The sequence below is a fragment of the Lutra lutra genome, chromosome 11 (assembly GCF_902655055.1).
Source record: "Lutra lutra chromosome 11, mLutLut1.2, whole genome shotgun sequence".
Classification (NCBI taxonomy): Eukaryota; Metazoa; Chordata; class Mammalia; order Carnivora; family Mustelidae; genus Lutra; species Lutra lutra.
The window spans coordinates 27,953,265-27,967,002 of NC_062288.1; the positions used below are offsets into that span (position 1 = coordinate 27,953,265).

At 40.3% G+C, this 13,738-nt stretch overlaps 1 long non-coding RNA gene across 2 annotated transcripts in view; it reads right to left on the reverse strand.

The window, feature by feature from the left end:
• Positions 1 to 13,738, reverse strand: part of LOC125080934 (uncharacterized) — a 28,544-nt gene that overhangs the window by 11,824 nt on the left and 2,982 nt on the right. Inside the window, exons 2-3 of one of the 2 annotated variants that reach the window (XR_007121544.1) lie at positions 12,925 to 13,015; positions 8,148 to 8,439 (exon numbers count right to left, since the gene is read on the reverse strand). This is a non-coding gene — a long non-coding RNA (uncharacterized LOC125080934). The remainder of the gene's footprint in view (positions 1 to 8,147; positions 8,440 to 12,924; positions 13,016 to 13,738) is intronic. The other variant, XR_007121543.1, reaches the window with a different exon arrangement.

Genomic DNA, 13,738 nt, shown 5'->3' on the forward strand with positions numbered 1-13,738 from the left:
TGTGCACATGGAACTTTCTCCAGAACAGACCACATACTGGGTGACAAATTAGGACTCAACCAATACCAAGAGACTGAGATTATTCCCTGTATATTCTCAGACCACAATGCTTTGAAACTGGAACTCAACCACAAGAAAAAGTTTGAAGGGTGGGGTGCCTGGGTGGCTCAGTGGGTTAAAGCCTCTGCTTTTGGCTCAGGTCATGATCCCAGGGTCCTGGGATAGAGCCCCACGTCAGGCTCTCTGCTCAGCAGGGAGCCTGCTTCCCCATCTCGTTCCACCCCCTCTCTGCCTGCCCATCTGCCTACTTGTGATCTCTGTCTGTCAAATAAATTAATAAAATCTTAAAAAAAAAAAAAGAAAGAAAAAGTTCGGAAGGAATTCAAACAATTGGAAGCTAACGACCACCCTGCTTAAGAATGTTTGGAGCAACCAGGAAATCAAAGAAGAACTTAAACAAGCCATGGAAACCAATGAGAATGAAGACACTTTGGTCCAAAACCTATGGAATACAGCAAAGGCAGTCCTAAGGGGGAAATACATAGCCATCTAAGCCTCCCTCAAAAAAATTGAAGAATCCAGAACACACCAGCTCTCTTTACACCTTAAAGAACTGGAGAATCAACAACAAATTTAAGCCAACCCCACACACAAGGAGGGAAATAATCAACATTAGAGCAGAGATCAATGAGATAGAAACTAGGGATATGGTAGAACACATCAACGCAACTAGAAGCTTGTTTTTGAAAGAATCAATAAGATCGATAAAACACTGGCCAAACTAATCCAACAGAAAAGAGAGAGCACCCAAATTAATAAAATTATGAATGAAAAGGGAGAGATCACGACTAACACCAAGGACACAGAAACAATCATCAGAAATTATTATTAACAGTTATATGCCAATAAGTTAAGCAACCTAGATGAACCTAGATGAAATGGATTCATTTCTGGAAATCTACAAACTTCCAAAACTGAATCAGGAAGAAATTGACAATCTGAATAGACCAATATCTAGTAATGAGATTGAAGCAGTGATCAAAAACCTCCCAAAAAACAAAAGCCGGTACCTGACAGATTCTCTAGAGAATTCTACCAAACACTCAAAGAAGAAATAATACCTATTCTCCTGAAGCTGTTTCAAAAGATAGAAACAGAGGGAAAACTTCCAGACTCTATAAAGCTAGCATTACCCTGATCCCCACACCAGGCAAAGACCCCACCAAAAAGGAGAATTTCAGATCAATATCCATGATGAATATGGATACCAAGATTCTCAACAAGATCTTAGCTAATAGGATCCAACAGTACATTAAAAAGATTATCCACCATGACCAGGTGGGATTCATCCAAGGGATGAATAAATCAATCAATGTGATAGAATAAATCAATAAGATAAGAGAGAAGAACCACATGGTCCTCTCAATTGATGCAGAAAATGCATTTGACAAGGGATAGCATCCTTTACTGATTAAAATGAATCCAAGTTATAAGGATAGAGGGAACATTCCTCAACTTCATAAAATCTATCTATGAAAAACCCACAGCGAATATCATCCTCAATGGGGAAAGCTGACAGCTTTCCCTTTGAGATCAGGAACACGACAAGTATGCCCACTCTTGCCACTATTGTTCAACATAGTACTGGAAGTCCTAGCAACAGCAATCAGAAAACAAAAAGAAATAAAAGGTATTCAAATTGGAAAATAATAAGTCAAACTCTCTCAATGGCATGATACTTTATATGGAAGTACTTTATATGGAAAACCCACAAGACTCCACCCCCAAACTACTAGAACTCATACAGCAATTCAGTAATGTGGCAGGATACAAAATCAGGGTACAGAAATCAGTTGCTTTCTTATACACTAACAATGAAAAAATAGAAAGGGAAATTAGAGAATCAATTCCATTTACTATAGCACCAAGAACCATAAGATATCTGGGAATAAACCTAACCAAAAAGGTAAAAGATCTGTACTCGAAGAAATACAAAACACTCATTAAAGAAATTGAAGAAGACACAAAAAGATGGAAGAGCATTCTATGCTCATGGATCAGAAGAATAAACATTGTCAATATGTCTATACTGCCTAGAGCCATCTATACTTTCAATGCCATCCCGATCAAAATTCCACAGCATTTTTCAAAGAGCTGGAACAAACAATCCCAAAATTTGTATGGAACCAGAAGGGACCCCGAATTGCTAAGGAAATGTTGAAAAAGAAAAACAAAACTGGGGGCATCATGTTGCCTGATTTCAAGTTTTACTACAAAGCTGTGATCACCAAGACAGCATGGTACCAGCCCAAAAACAGACACATAGACCAGTGGAACAGAGTAGAGAGCCCAGATATAGACCCTCAACTCTATGGTCAAATAATCTTCGACAAAGGAGCTAAAAATATACAGTTGAGAAAAGACAGTCTCTTCCATAAATGGTACCAGGAATATTGGACAGCTATGTGTAGAATGAAACTCGACCATTCTCTTATACCATACACAAAGATAAACTCAAAATGGATAAAAGACCCCAACGTGAGGCAAGAATCTAACAAAATCCTAGAGGAGAACATAGGCAGTAACCTCTTTGACATTGGCCACAGCAACTTCTGTCAAGATATGTCTCTAAAGGCTAAGGAAACAAAAGCAAAAATAAACTTTTGGGGCTTCACTAAGATCAAAAGCTTCTGCACAGTAAAGGAAACAATCAACAAAACAAAGAGGCAACCACGCAACGGGAGAAGATATTCTCAAATGACACTACAGAAAAAGAGCTGATATCCAAGATCTATAAAGAATTCCTCAAACCCAACACACACAAAACAGATAATCACATCAAAAAAAAAAAAAAAAAAAAAAAGGGGGACGCCTGGGTGGCTCAGTTGGTTGGACGACTGCCTTCGGCTCAGGTCATGATCCCAGAGTCCTGGGATCGAGTCCCGCATCAGGCTCCCAGCTCCATGGGGAGTCTGCTTCTCCCTCTGACCTTCTCCTCGCTCATGCTCTCTCTCACTGTCTCTCTCTCAAATAAATAAATAAAATCTTTAAAAAAAAAAGGGGGGGGGGCAGAAGACATGAACAGACACTTCTCCAAAGTAGACTTACAAATGGCTAAAAGACACATGAAAAAATGTTCATCATCATTAGCCATCAGGGAGATTCAAATCAAAACCATATTGAGATACCACCTTACACCAGTTAGAATGGCCAAAATCAACAACACAGTAAACAACAAGTGTTGGAGAGGATGTGGAGAAAGGGGAACCCTATTACACTGTTGGTGGAAATGCAAGCTGGTGCAGCCACTTTGCAAACAGTATGGAGATTCCTTAAGAAATTAAAAATAGAGCTACCCTATGACCCTGCAATTATACTACTGGGTATTTACCCCAAAGATACAGATGTAGTGAAAAGAAGGGCCACTTGTACCCCAATGTTCATAGCAGCAATGGTCACAGTTGCCAAACTGACGAATGGATAAGGAAGATGTGATCCATATATCCATATTATGCCTCCATAAGAAAGGATGAATACCCACATTTGTATCAACGTGGACAGGACTGTAAAAGATAATGCTGTGTGAAATAAGTCAAGCATAGAAAGTCAATTATCATATGGTTTCACTTCCTTGTGGAACATTTGGAATAACACAGAGGACATTGGGAAATGGAGAGAAGAAGTGATTTGGGGAAAATTGGAGGGAGAGACAAACCATGAGAGACTGTGGACACTGAGAAACAGAGTGTTTTGGAGGGGAGAAGGTGGGGGGTTGGGTAGGCCTAGCAGTGGGTATTGTGGAGGGCACATATTGCATGGAGCACTGGGTATGGTGCATAAACAATGAATTTTGGAACACTGGAAAATAAAACAAAATAAAGTAAAATTAAAAAAAATAATGGGAGCAGGGAGAGAAGCAAGATGGCAGGGCAGTAAGAGACCTAAATTTCATGGGGTCCCAGGAGTTCAGCTAGATATTTATCAAACTATTTTGAACACCTACAAATGCAGCAGGTGAGCAAAGAGAAGAAGAGCAGCAATTCTAGAAAAATTGACCACTTTCTGGAAGGTAAGATGTGCGGAGAAGTGAACCCAAGGCAACATATGGAAGATAGACTGTGGGGGAGGCTCTGGGTCCCAGCAGCAATAGAGCAGTGGAGCAGAAAATCAGAAATTTTAGAAGTCTGTTCCACTGAGGGACATTGGTCCAGAGGTTAAGTGGGGGTGGAGCCCTCACAGGGATAGTGTGATCTCAGGACCCTCAGGGGTCCTCAGAAAGGCCAGGGGTGTCTGAATGTGGCAGAGCTCCCAGGTATTGGAGGAGGGAAGCCAGTTACATAGACGGAGCTGAGCAGGGCTGTCAGCTTGGGGTTACCTTAAACCATGATCCAAGGCAGTCGGTCCACTGCTTTTCGAGCAGGGACCCCACAACTGGCAGATCCAGGGAGATGCCCCCCTCCTTCTTCCACTGGAAGGAGTGGTACAGGAGCTACTGCAGTAATCTGCTGGGTTTGGAGACTCCAAAAGGGGCCGTGCACCTGAGAGAGACTGAAACGCTTGGTCACAGGCCGGGTGAGCTCGGAGCGCAGCCGGAGACCAAGGAGACAGGAGAGATTGACTGCTTTTCTCCGAGGGTGCACTGAGGATTGGGGCCCCAAGTTCTCAGCTCCTCTGGGCTGGAGATTGGGAGGCCGCCATTTTCATTCCTGTCCTCCAGAACTCTACGGAAAGCGTTCAGGGAACAAAAGCTTCTGAGAGCAAACCTCAGCAGATTACTTAGCCTGGCCCCCGGCAAGGATGGTGCAATTCCACCTGGGGCAAAGACATTTGAGAATCACTGCAACAGTCCCCTCCCGCAGAAGATCAGCAAGAAGGAACAGCCAAGATCAAGTTTACTGATCACTGAGAAGTGTGGAACTTCAGAGTTGGGGAAAACAGCGCATAGAATTCATGGCTTTGTCCCTATGATTCTTTAGTTTTTCAAAGTTAATTTATTTTATTTTTCTCCTTATTCTATTCTTAATTTTTCCTTTTTCCTATTTTAATCTTTGTAACAATTTTATCAATACCTTCTTAAAAATCTTTTTAAATTTTCATTGTTATAGTCATATTATATTCCTTCATTGTATTTAACCTTGTGTTTTGTATACATTTAAGTTTTTCTTTCTTTAAAATTTTGGGATACAGTTTCTTCTAAGAGATCAAAATACACCCTAAATCTAGCATATGGTTTTGTTCTAGTCTCCAGGCAGATCACATTCTCTCCTTTTATTTTCTTTTTTTAATCAACTTCTTATCTTATCAATTCCTTTTTTACAATCCTTTTAAATTTTTATCTTCATAGTCATATTCCATCCCTTCATTGTACTTACCCTTATTTTTATATATACATAAGTTTTTCTTTTCTTAAAATTTTGGGATAGATTCTAACAGACTAAAATACACCCAAAATCAAGTGTGTGTCTCTGTTCTGTTCATATATATATATATATATATATATATCAGCAAATTTGACAATCTGGAGGAAATGGATGCATTCCTAGAGACATAAAAACTACCAAAATTGAACTATTGCATTTCCATACACCAGTAAGACAAAAGAGAAATCAAGGAGTCAATCTCATTTACAGTTGCACCCAAAACCATAAGATACCTAGGAAGAAATCTAACCAAAGAGGCAAAGAATCTATACTCAGAAATTGAGGAAGACACAAAGAAATGGAAATATGTTCCATGCTCATGGATTGGAAAAACAGATATTGTGAAAATGTCTATCCTACCAAGAGCAATCTACACATTTAATGCAATCCCTATTAAAATACCATCAACTTCTTTCACAGAACTGGAATAACTAATCCTAAAATCTATAGGGAACCAGAAAAGACCCCCAAATAGCCAGAGGAATGTTGAAAAAGAAACCAAAGCTGGCAGTATCACAATTCCAGACTTCAAGTTCTATTACAAAGCTGCAATTATTAAGACAGTATGGTACTGGCACAAAAACAGACACATAGATCAATGGAACAGGATAGAGACCCCAGAAATGGACCCTCAATTCTGTGGTCAACTAATCTTTGACAAAGCAGGAAACAATGTCCAATGGAAAAAAGACAATCTTTTTTACAAATGGTACTGGGAAAATTGGACAGTGACATGCAGAAGAGTGAAAGTGGACCATTTCCTTACACCACACACAAAAATAGACTCAATAGATGAAAGACCTCAATGTGAGACAAGAATCCATCAAAATCCTTGAGGAGAACACAGGCAGCAACCTCTTCAACCTTAGCCGCAGCAACTTCTTCCTAGAAACATGGCCAAAGGCAAGGGAAGCAAGAGCAAAAATGAACTCTTGGGACTTCATCAAGATCAAAAGCTTTTGCACAGCAAAGGAAACAGTCAACAAGACCAAAAGACAACTGACAGAATGGGAGAAGATATTAGCAAATGACATAACAAATAAAGGGCTAGTATCCAAAATCTATAAAGAACTTCTCGAACTCAACACCCAAAGTACAAATAATCCAATCAAGAAGTGGACGGAAGACATGAACAGACATTTCTGCAAAGAAGACATCCAGATAGCCAACAGACACATGAAAAAGTGCTCCATATCACTTGGCATCAGGGAAATACAAATCAAAACCACAGGGAGATACCACCTCACACCAGTCAGAATGGCTAAAATTAACCAGTCAGGAAATGACAGATGTTGGAGAGGATGCAGAGAAAGGGAAACCCTCCTGTACTGTTGGTGGGAATGCAAGCTGGTGTAGCCACTCTGGAAACAGTGTAGAGGTTCCTCAAAATGTTGAAAATTGAGCTACCCTATGACCTAGCAATCGCATTACTGGGTATTCACCCTAAAAATAACACATGTAGTGATCTGAAGGAGCACGTGCACCCAAATGTTTATGTTTATAGCAGCAATGTCCACAATAGCCAAACTATGGAAAGAACCTAGAAGTACATCAACAGATGAATGGATAAAGAAGATGTGATATATACATATATATATATATATAGATAGATAGATAGATAGATATACATATATCTATCTATCTATATATATATATGATGGAATAATAGGCAGCCATCAAAAAAACAAAATCTTGCCATTTGCAACAACATGGATGGAACTAGAGGATATTATGCTAAGCAAAATAAGTCAATCAGAGAAAGACAATTATCATATGATCTCTCTGATATAAGGAATTTGAGAGGCAGGGCAGGGGGTTATGGGGGGAAGGGAGGGAAAAATGAAACAAGATGGAACCGGGGAGGGAGACAAACTAAGACTCAATCTCAGGAAATAAACTGAGGGCTGCTAGAGGAGGGTGGTGGGAGGGATGGGGTGGCTGGGTGATGGACACTGACGAGGGTATGTGCTATGGTGAGTGCTGTGAGTTGTGTTAGACTGATGATTCACACACCTGTACCCCTGAAACAAATAACACATTATATATTAATTTAAAAAAATAATGGGAGGCCTTTAGCTAGACTCACTCAACTATGGCTCCAAGGCAGACAAAGCAGGTCTTGACTTCTTTGGTTTGATGACAAGTTTTAAAACAAGCCATAAGGAAAAGATAGGACATGTGTAATTCCTTTGGCTTTTATGGCAGCCAAGGAAGTACAGCGCTCAGGACTCCCCTAAGAGAAAGCCAGCTGCAAGTAGTGTAGTCAGCTGAGGGCCCTTCGCCAGTGCTCTCTCCCAGGGCAACTGGATGATTGGGTGTGGCAGGGATACCTGTGTTCTGTTATTTCTTTCCAATGCTGAACTCACCCATCTTAATGTCTGCTTTCCAGAGGACCTGAATCGACTCAGCTCCCAGTGAATTTTTCAAGAGCTAGGTATGAAGGATATCTGAGAAACTTTATTGCATAGGGATAATATTCCTATCTGTGACAGTGTCTAAGCATAAGGCAATGATGATAAAGAAGGTGGATGTAATGTAGGGCAAGGAGAAGGAAAGCTCACTTCTTCTGGCCTGGAAGGTTGTGGACAGAAGTGAGATGTAGGGAAGGCTGACTGGAAGAAATGCATACAAACGTTCTGCTGGGAGAAGCACTCTGCCATAGGACATAGGTGTTCCCGCATTTTCTTGCTGGTTATGGCAAGAATGCAAAGCCTTGACTGCACTTACTTGGGCCATTTCTCGGGGCTGCATTGGCAGCAAACAATTTTAAAGGATGATATGATGTATCCTTCCAGAACAAAGACAAGGCTTAATGGAAAAGCAGCAGATTTCCCAAGATCAATGTTCTTCGGCTATGAATCAAACTCACTGGATGCTCAGTAAACACGTGGGCCATTTTCTGTCACCTCCATGGGAATTGTTGGCAAAGATAACCAGTGCCAACATCATACTCATGCTGCTCGCTGTTATAGTAAAATCCTTTGTCTCTGACCTGGAGCTCCATGTCTTCTGGTAGCATCTGTGAAACAAATAACAGGTTACCTGTTAACTTGAACATAGGGTCACATCTCAGGCCTTGACACCTTCTCTCTCTCAGTTGCTTTGAAGCTCTAAAGTATACAAAGATGGAGAGGTCCCTGTGGGTAGAAGAAACCATATCCCACCTGGAAGAGTTAGAGAAGGCTACTTTATAAATGACCCATATGGCCACTTGGAACTAGGTCTCATCCAAGAAACCTGGTGGCATGGTGGGAGATTATGTTGATAGAGGCCTGGACATTAACTCATAATGTACACGTGGGTCTCCCAGAGTTGAATCAAATTATAGAAAACCTTGTTGTCCTTGTGAAAAGAAGTGAAAGATAGTCAAGTGTGCTGGCCAGTTAACTTATGGGAAGAGATGGGGTAGTACTCCAGGAGGACAACTTGGGCTAAGCATTTCATGGTGGCATAGCCAGATCCCAGTACAACTTAACACCAAAGACTTTGGAGGTGAGGTTGAAACATCAAGGCCTTGAGGGAAAAGAATATTTTAATGGCATCACAATCACAATTCAACTCAATACCCTAGGAGCTCAAGGACCCTCTAAGTCATGGCTTGGGTATGAAGACACAGTTATTAACAAGGACTCATCATGAAGACACAGCTGTTAACAAGGTATGAAGACACAGTTATTAACACAGTTATTAACAAGGAGGTGTTCCTTCCCACATATCCTTTAGTACCTTTTTTTTTTTTTTAAGATTTATTTATTTATTTGACGAGAGAGAGACGGTGAGAGAGGGAATGTAAGCAGGGGGAGTGGGAGAGGAAGAAGCAGGCTTCCTACTGAGCAGGGAGCCCAATGCGGGACTCGATCCCAGGACCTCGGGATCATGACCTGTGGTGAAGGCAGTCACTTAACGACTGAGCCACCCAGGCTCCCTCCCTGGGTACCTTTGAGAAAACTTGGGAACTTGGGAGAGACAACACTTGGCCACCTGAAAAACTGAGCATTAGTGTCCAAGGAGGACTCTGGACTACCTGAAAGGACTGTCGGACTCATTTCATCGTACCAAATTGAAATCAAAAGGACTAAGACGTTTTCCTGACACTTGGAATCCAAGAGCTTGTGGAAGAGAGCCAGGCATTGATAGAGAAACCACAGTTTCTCTGCTTATCTGAGTTATAAAGGGAGTAGATTTATGGCTCCATTTTGTAACATGCCGGCAGAGGAGAGCAGAAGGTAAAAAAATTTGAACAGTTAGGTGTGTTTGTTAAGATGTCTCAGTTGCTGTATAGCGTAGAATGTATAAGAGATAATCTAGTTGCCTAGAATGTCACGTTGAGGAGTTTGGCTCTACTCTATACAAAGAAGAGAGTCTTTGGAGGGGATTTTCACAAGGGTAATAAGATAATTAGTGATGTAATTCGGAGGGGCTCCCTCAATTAAAATATACACACCACACATATAAGTATGAACAGTCGGAAGGAAAATGACCTGAGGCAGGAGGCTGGTATTGAAAGCCGGAATTGGGACAGCCCTTCTTGCAGAGACATCTTTCTTAAAGAAGATTTATTTATTTATTTATTTATTTATTTGAGAGAGAGAGAGAGAGAACAAGTGGTAGGGGGAAGGGACAGAGAGAGATGGAGAGAATCTTCGTTGAGCAGCGACCCTGATGCCAGGCTCTATCTCTCGACCCTGAGATCATGCCCTGAGCCAAAATCAAGAGTTGGGCGCTTAACCGACTGAGCCACCCAGGCGCCCCTGGATAGAGATACTTTTACAGAGAGAGCCTTGCACCAAACCAAAGACAGAATCTACCGTGTCCCTCAAATACAGTAGATGAACTGATATATGTAGCAAAAGAAACAGTGAGCTCCTCAGTAAAGTGCTTCCGTTTTTCATTTATGGATTCTCTGAAAACACTTTATAGTATTTTTTTCTGCTATGTGGCGCTATACCATAAAATGTGGTAAAATGAACGCAATTTTAAGTCTCCTGTTTAGAAATGCTTTGACTGCTAGTCTACATATAGATGTGACAAACCGGAATAAATAAATTCACAGAGTTCCAATGTGTGTCCTCTTTAAACAGAATTAATTAGTTGAAGAAATGAGACATTCTCACATTTAAAAATAAACTCAAAGCTAATTTTCAGATTGTTACCAAGAATATATGTGCAATATCCCTCCTGACAGAGTAAAACTGAAACAGCAAACATCCATTTCTGCACACATTTTAGGGACTGGTTTATATTTGACATATTGTTCTGCTTATTATAAGTCTGCCTAATAAAAAATGATATTCATATAGGCATTTCATATTTAAGAAGATGACGTTCCCCCAAAATATATTAGCACTAGGATTATTTTGCATGTAATTAAGTTTTGAGGACTGAGATGACATTTTATGATGACGTAACGCAGAAAACTGTATAAAGGGACAGGTTACACTCCTTTGCAAACTAATTTGGCATCTCGAAAATAGACTGTAGCTAAGGAGATCATGTTGTAGACTGCGACTGGATTATTTGGAAGGCAGCTATGCTCACCACTATACCACCAACGCGCGACTGGATTATTTGGAGAGACTGTAAGAATCTGCAAGTGATATGTCCCTGACAGACTTCCCCTACATGAACTAGCTTGAGTTCCGCTCCGGCTCTGTGAGAACAAAGGTCACACAGTGTGCAAAGCAGGAGGAGGAAGGTCCTGGCATCTGGGAACTCAGGAAGGGGACAAGAGAAGTGGAGAGCTGACCTGAAGGGGATGACAGAAAACATTTTTAAACTGTCCCTTTTCTTGAATAAAGGGAAAAAAAACTATAGGGAAAAATGGCATAAAACATCTTTTTATTTCCTTTTATTTTTTTCTCTTACACCTAGGGGAACATTCTTCTTTGTTATTTTAAGTCTCTTAACCAAGGCCTGAACTTTCTCTTCAAGTGTTCCTGTCTGAAAAAGCCAAGTAATTTCTTTCCTTCCCTGGTTTCCTTCCCCCACCTCCGCCCCATTAAACGTGTCATTTTAACAGTTCAGGTGACCCCAGATGGCTTTTAGCTGGTTGACTGATACTGCTTCTGTGAATTCTAGTCCACTCAGTTCTACAACAGTTATTAGCATTTTAAAGAAGGTTCCTGGATAAATCAAAGATGTTTTTCTCTGACAGAATTTTTTTTTAAGATTTTATTTATTTATTAGAGAGAGAGAGAGAGCACAAGTAGGCACAGCAGTAGGCAGAGAAAGAGGGAAAAGCAGGCTCTCCGTTGAACAGGGAGCCCAATGCGGGGCTCGAATCCAGGACCCTGGGATCATGACCTGAGCCAAAGGCAGCTGCTTAACCAACTGAGCCACCCAGGTGCCCCTTTCTGACAGAATTTTTAAGATGAGACTAAAAGACTTTCATATACACAAAATGTTGCACATGCAACCAGGGTATATCATTAAGTCTGGTAGGTCTTTGTGACTCAGCTAACCTTAAACTTCTTTAGCTGATTATCTTCATCAGAAGGTGCCAAGGTTGGGGCTCCTGGGTGGCTCAGTCAGTTGAGTTCCTGACTCTTGGTTTCGACTCAGGTCATATTCTCAGGGTCATGAGATGGAGCGATGTGTTGGGTCTGTGCCGAGCCTGGCACCTGCTTAAAAGATTCTCTCTCTCCTCCCTCTGGCCCTTCCTGCTCATAATCTTTCTCTTTGTCTCTCTCTAGAAAAAGAGAAAAGGGGTGAAAAAAAGATGCCAAGGTAATTCCCTGAGGGAGTCATATTTTCAAGAAATGGTAGATAGGATTGGGAAGAGTTGAGAAGCTATACACAAGGAAAGAAATCCTGGCGCATACTTCACAGCACGCACAAAACTAATTTCAAATGGATACATATCTATATGTAAGAGGTAAAGCTATAAAACTTCTAGAAAAAATATTGGAGAAAATTTTAGTGACCTTGGGTTTGGCAAAACTTTCTTAAATTTAACACAAAAAACCTGAAGTGTCAAAAACCGGAGTTAGTAAAAATGTTTGGTGGTAAGACATTGTTACCAAAGTGAACACAAACGCGCAGAAGACTGAAATATTTCCATAATCTAAATGTAACAAAGGCTGTGCATCTAAAATACGTAAAGAACTTCTGCAGCTTAACAAGAGGAGAAACAACCAGATACAAATGGGCAAAATATCCGGACAGTCACGTCCCCCTGAAAAACATATGCATAAGAAAAAAGCACGTGAAAAGATGCTTGACATCATCAGTCACTGGGCAAATGCAAATGAAAAACCACAATGAGATACCAGGCCACACCTAGTATCGGAGCAAAAAATCGAAACGACTGAATATACCAAGTGTTAGTAAGGATTTAGAGGAAATGGAGCTCCCGTACACTACTTGTGGAAACGTAAAGTTGCACAATCACTTTGGGAAACAATTCTTTGCAAGTTAAATACATCCCAACTACACAATTTGGAAACTCCATTGCTAGGTTTCTACTCAGGAGAAATAAAGGGCTGTATTTATCAGAATCTTGTACCTGAGTGTTCAAAGCAGTTTTAGTTGTAATAGCTGGAAACTGGAACAACAAAACGTCCACATATTTGTCCATCCACCACAGTGGAATACTACTTGGTAATAAAAAAGAACAAATCGTTGAGACATTTGACAATGGGGCAGAATTGGAAATTATTATGCTTAGTGAAGGAAGCTAGACAAATAGAGGATATACTGTATTGTTTCCACTTCTATACAGTTCTAGAAAATATAAACTACTCTATAGTGTCATAAAATGGACGGGTGGTTGTCTGGGCCAGGGCAGGGGGAGGGGTGGAGAGAGAGAAATAAATTGAAAAGGGTCATGAGGACATGTTGCGAGTAATAGATGTGTTCATTATCTTGATTGTTGTAGTTTCACAGATGCATAAATATATATGAAAACTCATTATATATATGTACATATAATATATATAAAAACTTATTATATATATTATGTATATATAATATACATACAAAAACTCACCAAACTGCACACTTTAAATATGTACAGTTTATTTTACATCAACTCTGTGTCAATAAAGCTTTAAAAATAACAGTTTAAAGATAAAGTAGTTTGGCTGCCATACTAAAGAGTGTGATTTTTCTCTGCAAGTACTTGAACACAGTCTTTGGAAAAGATATCCCATTTTATAGGCCCTAACAGTGTTATAAATGGTAAAGCCTTCCAAAATCATCTGGTCCAATCACTTCATTTTACATATTTGGTAGCCAAAATATATGTTACATATTTGGAAGCAGAGAACCTACATGGGTTTTCTAAGTTATCTGTCAACATGAGAACTGGAGTGCCATTC